Raw genomic sequence first — 20,703 nt, 5'->3', positions numbered from 1 at the left:
ATCACCCTTTAAAAGTATTTTGTTCAATTTTTTATATATATATTCACACAGAAACATAAATTTTTTAAAAATTTATTGGGGTGACAATGGTTAGTAAAGTTACATAGATTTCAGGTGTACAATTCTGTATTACACCATCTATATATCCCATTGTGTGTTCACCACCCAGAGTCAGTTCTCCTTCCATCACCATATATTTGATCCCCCTTTACCCTCATCTCCCACCCCCCACCCCCCTTACCCTCTGGTAAAGAAACATAAATTTATATAAATATCATCATATATAGGCTTTTCTGTTCCCTTTTTTCTCTTGCATTTTGTATGGCTTCCCTGGCCCTCTTCTTCTACCCACATCAGAACCACCTATGTTAACAACATTACCAGTACCTATGTTAACAACATTATACATAAATATCTTCTATATTTTTCTCCAGGCTTAAATAATCCTATACAGAAGACACACACATACATACAGGGTTTTTTTTTCTTTTAATTATTTGTTTTACAAAAATAGGATCATCTTTTACACAAGGATACCCTGGTCATATAAAGGGCATCTTTACCCACCATCTACCTCTAAAACTAAACAGTTTTGTAATGTTTGGCATACTACCCGAAAAACAAACTAATGTACTTTAGAAATATTGTCAAAAGCAAAGTTGAAATAAATGGATTTTACAGGTCAGTCTATAGTTAAAGTTGGTGATTTGCACATAGTACTATGTCAGTAAAATCTTAATTTTGAAATTATTTCTAGTTTTTATGAAGGTTATTATTTTCCTGTGCCTACTGCTCTGTCTACAAGGGTAAATTTTCAGAGGTTTCTCGGTAAAAATTTAAGCCAGGACAAGTGTATGTTTGGAGTGGGCAGAAGGGGTGGCAACTGGCACAGATATGCTGAAGGCCAAAGGAAAGAGTGGAGAAGAGTGTGATGGCTCCCTGTGGATAGATGTTTGAGTTGCTGAGAAAAATGGGTCAGACTTTCCACCTCACACTAGCACACCAATTGCCACTCATTACTGTCTCAGTCACCAAGGCTCTTGTTTAGTGTTTTATTTGGCTTGGTGTCACAGGAAAATCTCTCTACAATGTAATGAGGAACTTGAGGGGAACTTGAGGAAGTTCCCCACTCCACATTTTAGGGCTTTTTCTTAGGGCCTCCTCTCCTCTCCCGTTCCCAGTGCCCCCCAAGTTCTCATCCTCATTCCCCATTAAAACTGCTTCAAAGAAAAAAAACCAGGGGACACATTCACACTAAGATCATATTATAAATGAATAATAAGAGCTAAAACATTATACCTACCAGTGTTGTTTGCATTTTTAGAGAAACCAAAGAATTACTTTTTAAAAAAATTCCAACAATAAGATGGTTATCAAAGATAATAGACACAGAGGAAAAAGGCCCATGGAGCCTTCCCGGCCCTCCTGAATGCACCCGTAAGCCTCCAGAAACGACGGCCCTGAGAACACATTACAAAGAGCACAGGGCTGGGAGATAAGAAAATCTGTGAGTGTGGTTACAGTTCAGCCATTTTCCAAACATAGGACCTTAACTAGTCACTTGGCTTGTCTGGGTTCATTTACTCATTTGTAAAATAAATGTCTTGAGCCAGGTGACTTCAAGGTCACTTCCAGCTCCCACATGCTAGGATTCTATGATTACAACAGCCCTTCTGAGTGGACTGCATTGTCATAAGGATTTAAAAGAGGTTGCATGCTTGCGTCCGTACCAGAAAGGACGTCTTGGTAAATCCAGAATGGAAAGCTTCTACTCTGCCCTAGTCACCTCTTACCCCTCCACTCTCCTCCCACCCTTAAAGCAGAGAGCATGGCTCAAGGAAAACTTCACCTCCAATTCCATATATATGTTGATCAATTGCTTGACTTTTCATAAGTCTCTTCCATTTGTTCTCAGTTTTCCTATTTACAAAAGTCAACTCTAAACTCTAATGACAGGGTGATTTTTTGTTTGTTTGTTTTTAACATGAAAAGCTGACCATGCTGACTCCCGCTCAGTCATCCACAACAGTTTTTCATCACCAACTGCAGCAAACACTGTTAGTTTCCAACTCGGCAAACATTTGTTCCCTTTCCCCTACTTTCTATCTGAAGCCCAATTTTGTCCCAGTATCTTCTACCTGGCCATGTACTTGAGAAGAAGTGGGTCCATCCCCATCAGGGTGTGAGTCAAGATTGGACTGAGCCAATCATGGTGGTTGCATTCCCCTTGCCAGTGAATGATTTAGGACTGGGTATGTGATACAGTTTCGGCCACTGAGGCATGAGGGTGAGTCTGGATGGGGGTTGGTTCCTAAGAAAGGTTTTCTTCACTGATTACAAAGACAAATATCAAGACAGAAAAAAAAGAAAATATCTCTTCTTCTTCAGTCATCTTGCAATCGGGAGAAGAGCAAGTCTGAGGATAAAGCATCACCAAGGACAGCTGGGCAGAAAAGTGGAAAGAGCCTAGGTCCTTAATGACAGAGTTGAGCCACTGAATTCAGTCGTCTTGGAACTCCCCTATCTTTGAGCATATCATATATGCTAATAAATTTTCATAGTGTTTAAGCAGTAGTGTTGGGGTTTTCCTTGTAGCTGAACACATACTGCAATACATCTACAGTGTAAAACTAACATACATTTTTTTTGGCACACAAGGCTCTTCATGTTCTAACCACCTCCTCTCCATCACCATACACCAGGCTCTAACCACACTAGCCTTTGCTTAGAATGCCCTCCCCAAAATTGTCCACCTTGGTAAACACACTGCTCATTCTTCAAGTTCCTATGAAAGTATCTCATTCTTTTTAACACTTTGCTCAATCTTTTCAGGCAGACTCTGCTGTCCTAATTTCTCACAGCATTTCTTACATGCATCCGTTATGTTGTAGCCATTTGCATGCCCGTCAACTGCGCTAGACTGTGAACTTCTTGAGGGCAGAAGCCTCAAGGGCTTGTTTCTCTGGTATTACCAGCCCCTGAGCATATGCTTGATTCATAGGTACACAATCAATATCTGCTAAACGAAAGTAACACCTGACTCTATCTATCACTTTAAGAATACTGCTCACCCCTAATTTGGAAAGTTTAGTTCCTTTTTATCTCAATGTGGGCTTTGCCCAGTGGGCTATGATTCAAATTCAGAGTTTGAATAATTGAAGTGTCTGAGACAACATAACTACCAGTTCCTAACTGAGACCTTTCACAAACTCTGAAACGTGGCTTTGGAATTGGTTCTGTTTGCCAGTCTCACAATCAATCATGTTCCCTTCATTAAAAGAAATGCACAATGAAGTAAAATGTGGTCCCACTCCATTTGGACAGTATAAGAATCTTCTCCTATAGCTCAGTTCCAAGATAAAAAAGAAAAAAGAAAAAAAAAAAAAAAGCTAAAGCATACCAAAGCTGAGCTACCTGGCGTGAGAACATCAATACAGCCTTCGTTTTCAGAGCTACCAAAAACTCCCAAAAAGGAAAGGTGAAATGAGATTTCAGACCACAAATCCAAAATCTAAATCTGCTCAGTTTCAGCTTGCCTATACATTGAGAAACTGCTTGCTAAGATCAGACATCGTCTTCGGCATCATCCTGCTTCCTCAATCCCCTCCACACACACCACACACGTACATACACCCAGAAAAATCAGTTCAACTTCTATTTGTAAATACATGCAACTAGTTCTGGTAACTCTAATGAGTGACCATTTAAAAGTCCACGTCCTCCCAGCTGTGCAACAAAAGACACATGAAAACTAAAAGCCGCTGAGAATTGGAACCCAACAATTTCAGCAATTGCCTATTCAGGCCAAAGGCACTCTTTTGGAAATGCAGGTCACATTTAGTGTGACGGGGTGAACAGTTACACTAGGGTTTAGATGACTCGTTTAAAGAGCACAATTCAAATGTCTTATTCATCTTGCAGTATAATCAAACTCCTGAGGGATTGCCACACCCCTTGCAGGAAAGGGAAAGAAAAAAGTGACAAAGGGGAAAAATGCAGAGAAATTCCATGGCCTGGTAGGCAGGTCCCGGAGGCTGAGGGGAATCCGGATGAGCAAGATGTGGGCCTGCTATAACAGTGAGCTGCCCACACCAGCCTTCACAGGGCAAACAGGGTAATTCCCTCTACTCTTCCTCGAGTCACAGGTTCCCACTGACTGCTCACTGTCTGCCTGAAAAACACATGAATGCTAGATGAGTCATTCCATCATCAAAATGTGCTGAGTACCTACTATGTGCTAGCATTGGGAATGCAAAAAAAAAGGCAAAATTCCTCCTCCCAAAGAAGCTCTCATGATAGTAGGGAAGACAGACAAAACAGCACGACCAGCGCTAAAACAGAGAGCTATGAGAAGACCCTTCCATGGAGACAGTGAATTCTATCTCAGAGTGCCAATGCAAGACTCGCAGGATGTGTGTCTAAAATGCCTGGAAAGATGAGGAGAATTCCTTGGATGAGTAAGAAGGGTACTCTGGGTCCACACAAGGCTCAGAAACAAGGCTATGTGTCAAACAATAGGGAGCAGGGAGTCGTCCTCCACTCCTTTCCCTGGACTTACACTCTGGGCATATCCCTAAACACTGTCCCCATGCTTTTTCAGGCTTATTCACCAAATGTGTGCCCTGCTTTCTGCCTTGAATTTCCTTCACCCATCCCCTCTCTCTGCCTGGACCCCTCATCTCTTTACTGATGCCTCCCCACATCCCTAAGCAGACCAACGTGCTTGCCTCTCTGCACCTTCCATGTGGCAACTTGGTAGAAGGACTGCGTCTTTACTTCAAAACAGCACAGACATGACCCCTGCCTTCAGGAAGTTTGGGAACCCAAAGCCTAAAACACAAAGCAAGACGCACAAGCTGTGAGTCCTATCCCGGATGCCCAGATGATCACTGCCAGCTGAGCTTCCGCATCATGATAAGAAGCCCAGGGACCGAAGGCCACAGCCTTAAAAGAGCTCCATTCTAGCCAAGGCCCTCCCTCATCTCTTCCAATTCCAATGTCCTTCGCTGCACCATCTCAAACTATGACCCCGACTTTGTTTCATCTCTTTAATCCTCCATTTTGAAGGTTGCTCCATTCTTTTCCTGCCCCACAGCCAGGTGTCTTGGGAGACAACACCACAGCAAGGGAGGGTACAAGCTCTGACATCAGGCAGAGCTACGCTTGCATCCTAGCTGCAGCAACCTGACGACTTGCTGTGAGGGTTTAAGGAGATGACAACGTTGCCCAGCTCCAGGACACCGTAAGCACTTTTTAAGCCACAACTCTTGTGGCTGTTGGGGTCATCTATCTCTGCAACCATCTTTAGGCTTCATATCTACCGTCCTGAGTTCCACCTATTTTCTCCATTTCCTTTTCTTCCCCACCCTGTCCCTTATCCCTCAGCATGAGCAACAGATTGTACACAACTCCCAGACCTAACAAGCTTCATGAAGGAGGTGGCATTTGTGATGGACCTATAGATCTGGCAAGAAGAGAGCAAACCAACAAGTGAGAAATGGTGACTAAACACAGAGGCAGGAAAGCTTACATTTTGTTCATGCAGAGGATTACAGGGTGGCCATGTGGCTGGATTGTGAGGTCCAGGCCAGAGATGTTAGAGATCAGGATGAAACCATCATCTATAGCTTTTGGAAAACCACAAGCACATGTTTATATGTATGGGGTTGAGGGAGCAGATTCTAGGGTAACTATATGCAGGATGCATGGGGAAGGGAAGAGACCAAAGGCAGAAGCCATTCCTCAGGGGTGACCCTCTTGTCATGCAAAGCACACTGGTCACAAATTCAGAAGCTCAAGGCTCCAACATCTGCCACCAATGAGTCACGTGACCTTGGGACTTCAGTTGGCATATCTGTAAAATGAGAGGCTTGACTATCATGTGGAGTCACCAAAGTTCAAATACCAGCCTGGCCATTATCAGAACAAGACCTTAGGTAAGATACCACTTTTTTGGTGTCTTCATTTCCCTTGTCTTAGAATGATGACAAGAGCAAAATAGTTCCCTTGCAGTGCTGCTGCAAAGACAGCCACACTGGGCACACAGTAGGAATTTAAAAAGGAAGAGAAAAAGAAAAACGATGGCTGCCAAAAGTCCTTCCAGGTTAAAACATCAATAAATAATCCACAGTATTTCCTATTGCAGAAATGAAATGACTATTCAGCAAAAATTTCTGGAGCATAAGCTGGGCTAGTCTGGGATACAACATGAAAATTTCTTTCTGATACATTTTTCAAAATAATTGATTTGAGTACATAGTGATCTTTTCCAGGTACATAGCTTCAGGAAATGTAAATGTATTATTAGGAAGATAGAAAAGCAATTGTGAAAGTCCTGAAAGCAAAAAAAAAAAAAAAATCTCAAGTAAGCCTTTGATTTCTAACTCAGACTTCACCTGCTTTTCGAACAAGAAGGGCTATGAGACAGGTATGCAGGCGCACCACTTGTTTCCTCGTGAGACTCCTGGAGACTCTGGAAAGCAAACAGACCACAGTACAATAACCAAGTGTTTGCCAAAGTCAACCAAACCGCAGATGTCCCCAAGTTTTGTCTGTGACAGATCAGTTTGAACCCCTTCCAGAATCTGGTGACCAAAAACTTAACGACCTATTTCAAGACTCTGGCTAATGAGGTCCTGATTCGGTTCTTAAAAGACATCCCAGGAGTTCCCAGGCCTATTCCACCTTTCCAACCCACCTCACATTTACCTACCATTAGGACAACATTCATCGCATTGCACTTGGGTTTCTGCATGTCTGCCTACACCTGAGACTGAGCATAAGGAACATCCTTCACCTGTCTCTTCCCAGTGCCTCATATATGACACTCCTATTTCATATTCATCACCTGCAATCAAGGGCACCTGACACCAAAGTGCATGCTCTCGTGATTACATCTACGGCCTCCCAAAGGACTGAAGGAAAATTACCTGGAATAAATGGATGAATGAGCATTCACGTCCCAGGCCATTCTTTCCACCCAGAATACCTTTCTCTGTCATTTTGAGACTTCTTTTTTTAATTTTTTTTTTTGTTAGTTTGTTTTGTTTTGTTTTGTTTTGTTATTGGGGAAGGGGAACAGGACTTTGGGGAACAGTGTGTACTTCCAGGCCTTTTTTCCAAGTCAAGTTGTTGTCCTTTCAATCTTAGTTGTGGAGGGTGTCGTTCAGCTTCAAGTTGTCCTTTCAGTCTTAGTTGTGGAGGGCGCAGCTCAGCTCCAGGTCCAGTTGCCATTTTCTAGTTGCAGGGGGCAACTTTGTGGTTGAGAGGTCACGCTCCAACCAACTGAGCTATCTGGGAGCTCAGCAGCAGCTCAGCTCAAGGTGCCGTGTTCAATCTTAGTTGCAGAGGGTGCTGTCCACCATCCCTTGTGGGAGTTGAGGAATTGAACTGGCAACCTTGTGGTTGAGAGCCCACTGGCCCATGTGGGAATCAAACCGGCAGCCTTACGGAGTTAGGAGCACAGAGCTCTAACCGCCTGAGCCACCGGGCCGGCCCGAGACTTCTTAAGTACCCTCTGCAAGGCATTCCCTTATTGATCCCCACTTAATTCTGATTATGTCTTGCCACTGTGCCTTTCTTAGGCCTTATTTACTCAATGTGTATTAGAGCAGTCATCACCTGTTTTCACTCTGAATCCATCTGCTGCACTGAGCAACTTCTCTCTGGGCTCTGGCCTTGGACTCTCCTGTCTCTTGTCTACCCAGAAAGCTCCTGCTTCCCACGCCTCCCTCTTCCTGCCCTCCTTTCCCACAGAAGATGCATCTCATGGTGGGCAGAGCAGAGCCCAGGTTAGAGATTCTCACCAACTAGTCATCACAATCATCTACAGAGGTTAAAAAAAAATAAGAGAGGTATGGGCAAACATTGTTTTCAGGAAGAAAACAAATCACCAAAAACTGTTAGAAGTATTTGCCTTTGGAGAGGAGGACTGAGGGTTAGGTGGAAGGGGTATGAAAACTTTCTTTTCTGTACTGTGATTTTTCACTTTGGGCATGTGTGTCATTTAATGTGTGTGTGTGTGTGTGTGTGTGTGTGTGTGTGTGTGTGTGTGTGTGTTTAATGGAAAAATTCAGATGCTCAAGCTCTGCTGCCAGAGATGATTATTCAGTATATCTGAAAACAGGCCTCAGAATTTGTATTATATCTAAATTTTCTAGGTGATTTTGATGCAAAAGCAGAGTTAGGACCCATGGGAGTGGGAGAAAAGTGTGTGTGTGCGTGTGTGTGTATGTGTGTGTGTTGTAGATGTGAGTGCACATGTGATTGTGTGTGGCAGGGTAGAGGGTGGGCATAGCTAAAATAATAATAATAGTAATAATTCCTCCTCCCCAGTATGCCTCATGTAGAAGTTTCCCCTGCTTTCTCCTCCCCAGAAGCCATATCAGATTTTGGGCCCAGACAGTCACCTCCCTACAAGGAAAGGCCAAAGTGGAGTTTGTTCCCCATGGAAAGGTAGGTAATGAATGGTGGTAAACATGGACTCGGGAGCCAGGAAGCCCAAATTTAAGTGCTGCTATAGTACCCTATTCCTGTCCCTATGGAATCTTGCCATAATGCCATTATTTGTTTATGTGCCTAGCTGTATTACTGGGGCATTAGTGCCCTAAGGGAGGCACTGTGTCTCATTTAAGTTTTTGTTGACCCTTGTGCATAGAACAGTGTCTTTTGTGTACCTGTAAAAGGTCCCAAGGAAGGAGTCACTTAGTTCAAAAAAAAACAGGCTGCTTTGCAGGTAGCACTGAATCTCCAGAGGGTAAGCTACGACAGAATAGTGGAGAAAGAATTCCTGGAGTAGAGAGCCAGTCAATGATTGCAGCAGCCACTCTGATTTCCCCAAATGGCTGCCACCTTGCCTCTGTCTTCCTTTCTCTGGGGCCAACTAGATCTCAGATGTGCCTTGGAGAATGCATAAAGGACTAAATTGTAGCTCTTTAATAACTCTTTTGAAGCCCTGCGTAGGGACACACACACACACACACACACACACACACACACACACACTTCTATATTCTTCCCCTTCCGTAATTAATCAGTTGCCACTTGTTCCATTTTATGAATATTAAAAAAACACAGATATTTCATTATTCATATGGTTCAGCCAGGCATCTCTTTCTTCCTGAAAACCATCCCTGACCTAGCCATGCTGGACTGTATCCTCCTTTTCCTCCATGGACTCATGGCACTCACCTCGTAGCATTTCAGCATTTCGCTATCTTAGGCTGAACTGAACTCTCTCCTCCCAGGTCAGGGCTCCTTGGCAATGAGTCTCTTCTCTTAACACTCCCAGATTTCAGCGTATTTGTTGGCACACAACAGGAGCGCAAGAAAAGTCTGTTGAGGCAGATTCCTGTTCCTACCTGACTACAGCTAACATTCTCTGAGACCACTACAGAAGGCAAAAGGAGTGTTAACTTGGTGCAGAGTTTCCATATGGATGACAGTGGGGTGGGGTGGGGTGGGGTGGAAGGCAGGCTCATGTCTAAAAGAAACAGTTTTTAGTAAAGAGTTTACAGATACTTAAGAGAAATATGTTGTATGCTGGTTCTGAAATCCTAGGTAACTCACTTCACCAGCAGCATGGCCCTTTGTTCTTTATTAAAACTGCACAGGAATAACCTTGCCGCACTATTGCTACTATTAATAATGTGTAGGCCTTATCACGTTACAAATTGTATTATGAAAACCTAGTGCCAACACAAGGGAAAACTGATAGGACAAAGTTGCCTCACTCTTCTGATAAGGGAGCAGACTTCCTTCAACCTAAGCTAGCTTCCTTCTGGGCATGTGAATAAACTGCCACCTCTTCAGCCGCAACCCTTTCAGCGCACTGTCACCCATCAAAGGAACTTTCTGCCAAGAGCTGCCAGGCCTTCCTAAAGAACTGGCTTCCGTCTGCCCCATGGCCAGCAGTTTGCATTCAGAACAACCAGCAGCCCTCTCAAAAGACAGGGAAACCATCCAATCCACACAGTTTTCAGTTTTTAGAAGGCCATCTTCCCATAGTTTCCACTTCAGTATTCCAAACCACACTTGGAAAGAAACCGTCGTCCTCACTTCCGTGATCTTACCCTCATTCTGTGTGAACTATGAATTCTTCTAAACAAAGAGTGGATGGGGGGGGTGGGTGATGGGGGGGGTGTCTCACTAGATATGCCCCTCTTCAACCTTGGGGCTGCTCAGGGGCTCCCGACCAGGATTTAGCTCCTCTCTTCTGATGATGGTGTTGCTCCATGCGGGCCCAGAGTGCAGCACAGCATCAGTAGGAAGGAAAAGTCTTCCATCTACAGTTCATTAAACCCAGTTTTACTTGTGCGCACCATCCACTAGGAACCAAGCATGGAGTCCAGCAACATGTGGAAGGGCCCTGAGGGGAATACCTCCTCAAGGCTTTCTTTTGCCTACAAAAACCGAACGAGGGCCGAAATCAATAAGGATCTGGTTTAACTTTCTAAAATAGCCTCTTATTCTTTCTGGGAAAACCCTGCCCAACGACCCAAACTGATTTTCCTCATTTCAAATGCAAATTGGGTGCTCGTTGGTGCACACCACACAGACACACACACACACACACACATACACACACACACTGCGGAGAATTTTTGTGAGGTAAACCGCGGTGGCGCATTGCGAACGTTCAAGTTCAGCACCGCTTTTTAACTTTCCATCACCGGGCCTTATCTTTCCAGAAAACAGATGAAAAGGTCTGAGGGAGGGAGGTGATCATAGAGATGGCAATGGCTTTTATTAAAAGAGTGTTTTCCCAGACCTTAACTAAACCTCATCCACTTTTGTCAGTCAGGGCCGACAGTTGAGAGCAATATTAGAGGAGGTAATTGCATATATCAGTCAACAGCCTTTGTCCCACAGCCGCTGAGAATTACAGTAAAACGGGCACAGGAAAACAGCATACTGGATTAAAGGCAAAAAAGATCTTTCTCCAGTTTCTCCCTACTCACCAGCTGTTGCGTTCGGCTGTAGAGACAGAAGCAGCAATAATATCTGGGGGAAATCTAGCCTACCACAGTCTGGGGTTTATTTCCTCCTTGTTTTCCCTCCTCCTTGAAGGTTTAATCTTTGACTTTAAAAAGAAACTTTTTCAAAAAGCATTCTATCTCGCCATAGCAACTAAGCTATTAACCATATAGGAATTTTTCTCCCATTAAAGTACGGGAACACATATAAACCTGAACCATCTACCGTTTTAGACTGACTATAAAACCACCACCTCAGAGCCTTTCATGTCACTTGGTAACAGGTCCCAGGAGTTGCTTAAGTAAGCAGCTGGCGCGACACAGATACATTTTGTGCAATACATTTTGTGCATATTTGATTGTAAATCACACCAAGCCAAACTCATGCTGATGAAGAGTTAGCAGAGGGGTCTGAAATTTTCCCTAGGTAAGTGGTAGCTGGAGGAAGAAGAGAGGGAGGAGACTAGCCTTTCCCTGTGTACCTGGCACAAATCCCCACAAGATAAGGGTAATTGTCACCAGGTCCCTGGTGCTCCAGACACCAGAAACTGGCCCTGCAACCCCAATAGGAAAGGAATTCCTTTTCTCTCAAACATGAGGAAATAACTCACACTATCCAAAAGCTGCCAGAGACTTTGGACACAAAAGAGGGTAAGAGGTGCGTTCTTCAGGCTAAGTCTAGGGTAGCTTACAAGGAGAAATGGCTGAGCTACAAAGAAGAGAAACCAACTCCAGGGAGACAGCAGGGACCAGAAAAGAGTGGGCCTGAGTCATTTCTGAGTGAGTTAGTGAAACAGGAACAGAGGTCAGTTCATCTAGCTCAACTATGACTCTGACAGAGGCCATGTGGGTCACTGATGAAGTGGTCCACAATAAAGCTCTTGTTACTTGTGAGGTTGATCCTTAAATACTTGAAATCCTATGGCACATCAGCCAAGGTCAACTTTATGATGCAACAATAAAGTTATTATGCCCATTTTATAGATCGAGAAACCAAGGTTTAGAAAGGTAAGGCAACCCAACCAAGTTAACATAGCCAATAAGTATTATGGGTAGGATTCAAACTCAGCTCTGTCTCCTCCAAAGCCTTGCTCATGCCACTACAGCCATTTTATTCTGGGGGGGGAGGGGGCACATGTCCAGCAGTACTTGACTGTGGACCCTGGGGATGTGGGGAGCCATGGGATAAACTTGTGGTATCTTCCTGAGGATCGAATTTATTCAAATATTGGTGGGTGTCAAAAAGAACTGGAGTAAAGTGGTGTAGGATTAAGTAACTGCATTGACAGTATTTCATAACACACTTTTTCACATTAAATTCAATGGCTATATTAGAGAGCAGGATGCAGTATTTATATTTTTTTAAAGCTTGACTAGGTAATGAATTAATATGATTCAAAATTCAAGCACTACAAAATGGCACAAAATAGAAAATTTCTCTTTCACTTATCCCCCAAGCCCCAATTTTCAATTCCCCTCTCAATAGGCAAATTATTATCTATTTTGTGAATTTTCATACCGTGTTTCCCCAAAAATAAGACCTAACCGGAAAATAAGCCCTAGCATGATTTTTCAGGATGACATCCCCTGAACATAAGCCCTAATGCGTCTTTTGGAGCAAAAATTAATGTAAGACCTGGTCTTATTTTCGGAGAAACACAGTATATACATGCAATAGTATGTACATAGTCTTTTTTCCTTTTTTAAACATAAATAGTAGCCCGCTAGACACACATTTCTGCACTTTGCTCTTTTTCATTAAACAAGAAATCTTGGAGTTCATATCTGTAAACAAAGTACTCCCTCATTCTTGTTTACAGCTGCTGGTATTTCATTAAATTGATGCATCATTATTTATTTAACCAGTCTTTCTAGGGGACTTTCAGGATGGTCTGAAAACTTTGCTACAATAAAATGCCTTAATAATAATCTTTTACATGGATCATTTCACACGTTTGAGAATATATATATGAAATACATTGCGACAAGTAAAACTGCTAGGTCAAAGGCATGTGCATTTAAAATTTTGATAGATACTAACAAATTTCTCTCTACAGAGTTTGCACCAATTGGCAGAGAGCCATTTCTCAGTGTTATCAAACTCTTTTACATTTGCCAATCAGATAGGTGAAAAATGAAATTTCACTGTCATAATTTGCATTTCTCTTCTTACGAGTGGGGCTGAGTAGCGTTTCATGTGCTTATAAGAGCGATTTCCTTTTTTTTTATCCCCTGCAAACTGTCCATATCCTTCACTCACTTTTTATAGGGTTTGGGGCTTTTTAAATTGGCTTGTAGAGTTCTTTATAGAGTATGCAATCTAGCCCTTTGTCTGAGACATGAGTTACACAGTTTCTCCAGGTCTGAGAATCTGCCTTCCCTTATCATTTTCCACTGAGAAGCCCAACCCCACAGTGGTGGCACCAGCTCCAGCAGCCTGACCATGGCCCATTCACACCTGCACTATCCTGAAAACTATTCACTGTCTGGCCAAGCTTCCTTTCACAGCCTGGGTTCATCATGCAGAGCCTGCTCTTCTCCAAAGGTCATCTAAGGTTCCCTAATCTAGCTATCCCATCTATAGGCTCCCCTGAGGAGGTGAGGTGGTGAGGAGAGAGGTGAGAACTGGCACATATTCTCAACACCAAACCCCAACCCAGGATTCACACACATTATACTTTTTCTTCCCTTGGGCAGAAGGACAATCCATGAATGCATTACTCCAACACCTACTGTGTTTCCTCAAAAATAAGACCTAGCCAGACCATCAGCTCTAATGTGTCTTTTGGAGCAAAAATTAATATAAGACCCGGTCTTATATAATATTGATATGATATGATATGATATGATATGATATGATATGATATGATATGATATGATATGATATGATATGATATAATATAATATAATATAATATAATATAATATAATATAATATAATATAATATAATAATACCAGATCTTATATTAATTTTTGCTCCAAAAGACGCATTGAGCTGATGGTCCGACAAGGTCTTATTTTCAGGGAAACAGAGTAGTCTGTGTATCTATTGTTTTATGGGCACAAGAGATAAAATGACAAAAAAAAAAAAGAGTTCCTACCTATAAGGAGATTATGCTCTATTAGAATATAGGAATCTAAAACAAACAGACAAACAAAAACTTTTAAGGGGAATTGCAATGCTGAGGAACTTCTGCTTGGATGAAATAAGCACAAATACCTAAGGGAGTCCACAGGATGGCCCTCAGAGCTGAAAGTGGGCAAGATGGCCAACGAGACCAGGGGAAATGATGACTGAGCTAAGGCATCACCAGGTCTAGAGGCTGCAGGGAAAGTAATCCAAGTAGAAATGCACCATGAGCAAAGGTCTGGAGGTGAGAAAGCATCACCCACTTGAGAGGCTGCAGGAAGTTAAGTGTGGCTGCAGTTTGAAGGACCAAGGCTGAAAGAGAAGAAGCTCTAAAGATAAGCAGGGGCCAGGTTATAAAAGGATTCGCAAGGCTTGACAAATGTGTCTTTGACCCTGAAAGCAGTGAAGACCACAGAAATACGTTGTGCCAGAAAATGACATGACCAAATTTGGGCATTAGAGAGGTCTCTCTTATAAATATAGTAGAAGGAGCTAAAATGATTGGTGACATTTGAATATTGCTCTCTATTCTCCCTTTTCAGAGTTTTTTACTTCCCATCTTCTCCCTGACTTCTTTCTCAGCAAAGTTGCTCAGGGAGGTTAATAATTCATAATAGCACAAGTGACTGATAGGATTTAATTGATTGCTGTTTTGATAAGACATAAAATCTTAAGCAAAGGAATGAATCCAAATTTAGAATTTGGAAAAAATGAATTAAATTGGTGGGGTAAGTATATGGGTGGGAGAGATACCAGTGGCAGGCATTTCCCAAATCACACTAAATGATGCCTATCACTTCTCTCATTAGCACAAAATCACACACACACACACACACACACACACTACTGCTTCATGTAGAAGGTAGGAGGCAGGTAGGCACTTCAGACAAACTGGAGGACAAATACCAATCACAAGTGGACTGATTTGGCTGATCTTCCCAACCAAAGAACATAAGCCCCTGAAAAATTTCAGGCTCCCGTCAAGGTGCACATGTGTGTTGGTCAAGGTGTGGGGAAATAGACATTCAGTTATTATGGTGAGAGTGTCAACCTCTACAGAAGGATACATATATACCTTGACCTAAAAATTCTACTACTGGGAATTATACACACACACACACACACATACACACCTACAAAACCACTTATATACATAAGATTTTTTATTACAGTGTGATTATAATAATAAAAGGCTGAAAACAACCTAAATATTTATCAATGTGGGACTGTTTAAATTATGGCATACACATAAAATGGAATACCATGTAGTTCCAAAAAATAAATAAAGAAAAGGCTGAGGAAACTCATTATATACTACGTAAAAAGAGCTTCAAAATATAGAATTCAGAAAATGCAGAGCTATGCATATACTACACTACTATTTTTCCACATAAGCTATTGGGAGCAAGGAGAGGAAAATATATACGATTTGTGTATGCATAAAACAACTCTGGAAGGAGACAGAAGAAAATGAGAAAATGATAATATTTGGTTGCCAATGGGAAGAGGATATGGGTGGCAGGGGAAGCAGCTTCACTATGTTTCCTTTTGTACCTTTTGAATCATGTAAGTCCATTACCTATTCAAAACTGTCCCTGTCCTTGAATAGCTTACAGCCAAAACAGATAAATGTGTGCACAAGGGGAAAGACCTCATTAAAAATATCAAATAGGCTGTAACAGAGGTAAGGAAAGGGTTGAACAAATACTTGGTCCGGGGCCAGAGAAAATACAATTACGCCTTATTGTATGCCTCCTATTTCAGCCAACATGTCTGTGGACCCGATGCCTCTCCAGGCCCACACCCTGCAGGTATATTTAGATCATGACTTAGCACCCCAGGGGTTCTTTACCCAGGCCCATTTTACAGATGTGGAAACTGAAGGGCAGCAAGGTGAAGGAGCTTGCCTCCAGCCACATGGCGGGTTGGCAGTGTCCTAAGTCTGAAGCCAGCACAGTGTCCCTTCTACTGGCAGACGTTGACACCTGGACTGGCTACGATCGTTTGGTCTATGGAGACTCCACTATCCAGTCCTATCCGGGGGTCCCAACCAACTGTGCATCCACAAACAAGTTAGATGCCACTTCCTCCCCCCTCAGCTGAGGCAAAATTCAGCAAACTTGCCAGAGGAAGACAGAAATCCCCCTCTCCCTTCTGTGGAAGTGCTCAGCAGTAACTCAGGTCACGTGGTCCTTGCCATCTCGTTAGACAAGGATCCAAATCTTAGAAATTTCAGTTCGGTTCTTGCATGTAACAGAGAACATGGCCCCTCTGCAGAGTTAAACTGAAATCTCCACATTCGTTGTTAACCTTACTTTAAAGCAAACAAAAGAATGGTCAATCAACACATCATCCTCAAGCTTGCTTCAGCTTTTAATTTCTCTTAAGCAATAGAGCTATTTGCTCTCATTTGCAAATCCCCACAGCCCCTGGCCTACAGCAGTGGCCATGGCCTACTGGTAGGTACCTTATGGCTTTAGAGGTAAAGAACAGGGCTTAGCCTGAGGCAGATAAATTTCTTAGGGATGTCAGCGTCCTGACTTGCTACATTTCTTTAGTTTTTCCACTGAACTGTTCTTCCCATCCAGGACCTTTCATTTGCACCCACAACTCCACATGGTTAACTGTTGATCTCCCCTCTGCCCTCCTCATCAGCCTCTTTTCTTCTTGCTCCTTCCCCTGCACTTGAGAGCTACAATCCTGTCCTAAAAATAGCTCCCCCCTTGATCCTGCCTACTCTTTCATCTGTGATGCTATTCCTTCTCCCCTTTCACTTCTAGATGCCTTTGAAATATGAGAGAAAAAAAAATCTCTTATCAGCAAACTTAATAACAAAATAGTAATAATGTAAATAATGAAAGTGGCAAATATTTCTTGAGCACTTACTTTGTGCCAGGCACTGAGCTATATACCTAGTGTGCATGACCCAGAATAAACAAATTTTCTGTTTGGCAGCTATTTTTGTCTCAAATAATGGTGTGTGGAAGCACGAACTATGGTTGGTTTTATCACAGTTAACTTTCTAAGATGACAATAATTGATTGTGCAACCATAAAACTGCTTTCAAGCAGCCTTTTAACTGTGTGACAGCCACACTCTAGAATAAACTCTCTGACTGTATGGTGCTTGCACTGTAGCCAGAAATATGAGGATGGATAATCGCTACCCCCAGCCCTGGGAAGCTATGAGACAAAGCTGTCTCAGTTTTATTTTTATGCCACCGAAACTCAAATTTCAACATCTCTCATCACAACCACATCACTCCTGTTTGAAAATGCTGCCTACATTTGAAGCTATTCAACACGACCACACAACAGCCACAGTATGAAGAGTTTGCAAGAGAAATAAATGTGAAGATGAGCTCTGGAATCTCTCACTACTACCTACAAAGTTCTTAACAAATTCAACTGCCTAGGATGGGGACTTCTGTTAACATCATTACAAGGAAATTCCACTAGAACTAAAGATCTAGATAACTCATGGAACTGGTGATACTATATATTCTATGCACTTCATTGTCACTTTTTAAAATGGCTAGGTTGCTAAATAGTTACTTATCTTAATAATTCTATTAATATAGCATCCAAACATGGCCTCCCTTCCTCAAATTGTTCTCCTCTCTAATCAGTCTTCCTTCCACATGCTGCCATAGTGGTATTTCTAATAGAAATATTTGAATAGAATTAGTAAACAGATGTGTCATCACTTACCTATTTTGCCCACTGATATGTCCTCAAATCAATAGGTGGCCAATAAATGTGGTTTTAACAAATTTAATTAGTGCCTAGAAAGGCATATTAAAACAGGAAGCTCGTGTTCCCTATCAATCAACAGTTTTGGGTTTCTGTTTTTGTTTTTCTGCTTTTGTTTTTTTAATGATTCTTTCCAGTGCTGAAGGGAATGTGGTAAATTGTGCACTCTCATATTCTTGACAATATAGTTTTTCAAAGAACCTTCATACCCTCTCATTCCTAGAAATTAACCCTAAGAAAATAGGGCTAAATGTGGACAGGAAAAAAAGTTCTTATATAGAAAATGTTTTGAAAATATTTAAAGTTCAGTGACAATGAAATATGAAGTAAATTGCGGTATACTCATTCCATGAAATAGTATGTAGTTATCAAGAATGATTATTACATTTATACAATAACATAACAAGTGGAAATATTAACAAAACATGAACATTATGATAATACCTATGTAAAATGTTCAGAGACTGTGCAGAAAATGCTAACAAAGAAAACTAGATTTGAATTCTGGCTCTCCAGTTTATAAATTGTGTAAAATCAGATGGGTTCATCTCTGTGGCCCAGTTTCCTCACATTAATTATATGTGGTGATAAAAATAAGAATAAAATAACTGCTTTCTTTGAAGTATTGTAGGGAAGTGAATGAGTGCTGTGGCTGAAAGAGGATAAGCACTCAGTAGATATGCTGAATATTGTGATTATTTTGAGGGGGATGGAGCTATAGCGTTTTGTCTTTGTTTCCTAAATCCTCAGTGATGTGCTAATTGTCCAGACATCATGACGATGGCCTCTTCATCTTTCTTCCCCTTCTTTGGGAGAAACACCTGGGTCTGACTCACTTCAGCCATGGTGTTTTTGCCCTCTCCCTCCTAGGCATTCCTATGGAGCATCCTTCTTGAAATGATTGCTTGGCATGTTTCTGCACTGCCTGGAGTTCATCACTCCCTTTGATATGTACTGGTTCCCAACTCCCCCAACATAGCTCTCAGGAAAGGGGAACTTGGGGGTCGCTCTTCATGGGTCCCTCAGCACACAACTGAATGTGCCATAACATGTTAATTTAATTTTTAAAATACACTGATTTGGTGATCTTACAGATAGAGAAGCATGTAGAATGTCCAGAATTCAATCAACATTCGCTCTTTTTCCATTTCATCCTTAATCATGTCTCGTTTCCATAGCACCTAAGAGCTAAAGAAACAAATAAATCCTGGGCTGGTTTCCCTTGATTTGTATTTCACATCCACTTAGTTTTACAACGCAGCAGAGCCCGCAGATAGACTCATCTTTGTTTCCAAAATTAACTAACTCTGTATCTTTCCTGACAGAAATAAATACAATAAGCGAGTTCAATGGTGATTAATTCCTAGAACAAAAGATGTATCAGTTGTAAATCCAGAGCATAGGCCATAAAAGATTTCTAGGAAAGAACCCTTTGGAAGGCAGGATTCTCTTCAAATTCAATACCAGTGATGCTCCCAATCCAAAGGTCAATAGTTCTGCTTAAAGATACTTGTGCCCATGATTTCTGTAGAGCAGAAGCCGAGCAAGCAAACAATTTAACTGTGCCAGCTCCTTTTGTGTCTTTCCCAATTAGCTAATCTCCAATTATATAAACATATATATGATGACAGTCTTTGGTTATGGAGGTATTACAGGAAAATAAAGGTTACTTTACTTTGAGAGTTGGTTTTGGGACAAACCAGATTAAAGCTTACGTGGATACACAAAATAATAGGCTAATGCTATTGTCTGCATCCCTTAAGTTATTTTATTAGAAGGAACATATTAATTATAATGAAAGCAAACTTGGACACTGTGGGTTTCTAAAGAAAATTCCTTTGTAGCATCACGGCAGGGTTTCCCACCATTTTTCTCTTTCTGATGAAATTAACTCCCCACGGTTGGTCAGTAGGATAATCTAATTGTAGCCAATCAGCTTGGGAGCTGCTGTTGACCTCACAAAGGGAGAGAAAGGTATCTGCAGTCATAGCAACCACCCTCTCAGCTCTGATCATCTCTGGACCTTCACGCCTAATGACAGACACTGGCTTGCTTTTTAGATGATTAATCTTTTCCCCTGTGAACCTCCTTGAATACATTAGCCAAACAGGCCTGATAAATTTGTTTATCCCAAGACAATCATTAGAAAATTACCTTCAAAAGTAATTCTCACTAGAGCAGTTTGTGAATGGAAAGCCATATGGCAGAAGAGAACAGAAATAAGCAATAAAATCTCTTGCTGTATGTCACAACAGGTTAGGAAAGTTTTTCCCCTTTAAACTTTATCATTTTTACGGTAAATCACAAAAGCACAGCAGCCTAGAGGCCATTTTACAAGAGCAGAAGAACTTTTCATGCAGTCACTATTTATTCCTCCAAACCACATCGCATGCCTACTATGTGTTAGGCTCTAGGGACGAACCACTGAATGCGTGCTCTATCTGCTGTCCACAGTCTCGCAGTCCAGTGGGAGGAGACAGATATGTAAATGGATAATTACAGCCCACCATAAGGGTTGTAACAGAGACAAAACAACTGTGAGAGCATTGAAAAGGAGTGGATAACTATTTCCCAGAGCCAACAAAGAATGTCAACTGTAATGACATTCTGATTAGACAAAAAAGGATGAGCAGGACTTTTCCAAAACAGGAGACTATTCCAGGCAAAGAGAACAGCATTGGAAAGACATGGACTTTGGATAATTGTGAAAGACTCTTGGGTAGCAAATGTCTGGAGCAGCTGGATATTGGCCACGTCTTCTTCCAGGAAATGAGACTGGAATTGTGGGTTGGGACTAGGTTGGCACTGCTCTGTTGGATGGCATGAACACATTCTTAAGGCTTCAAGA

The 20,703-nt window shown here is 41.8% G+C and overlaps 1 long non-coding RNA gene across 1 annotated transcript in view; it reads right to left on the bottom strand.

Moving 5' to 3' along the window:
• Positions 1–320: 320 nt before the first annotated feature.
• Positions 321–20,703, bottom strand: part of LOC109450249 (uncharacterized) — a 36,096-nt gene continuing 15,713 nt past the window's right edge. Inside the window, exon 3 of the long non-coding RNA XR_012494935.2 lies at positions 321–6,472. This is a non-coding gene — a long non-coding RNA (uncharacterized LOC109450249). The remainder of the gene's footprint in view (positions 6,473–20,703) is intronic.

This window comes from Rhinolophus sinicus, chromosome 17 (genome assembly GCF_057876585.1).
Source record: "Rhinolophus sinicus isolate RSI-liver-muscle chromosome 17, RSI-T2T, whole genome shotgun sequence".
In the NCBI taxonomy this organism is placed as follows: Eukaryota; Metazoa; Chordata; class Mammalia; order Chiroptera; family Rhinolophidae; genus Rhinolophus; species Rhinolophus sinicus.
This window is presented reverse-complemented; position numbering and strand designations above follow the sequence as displayed.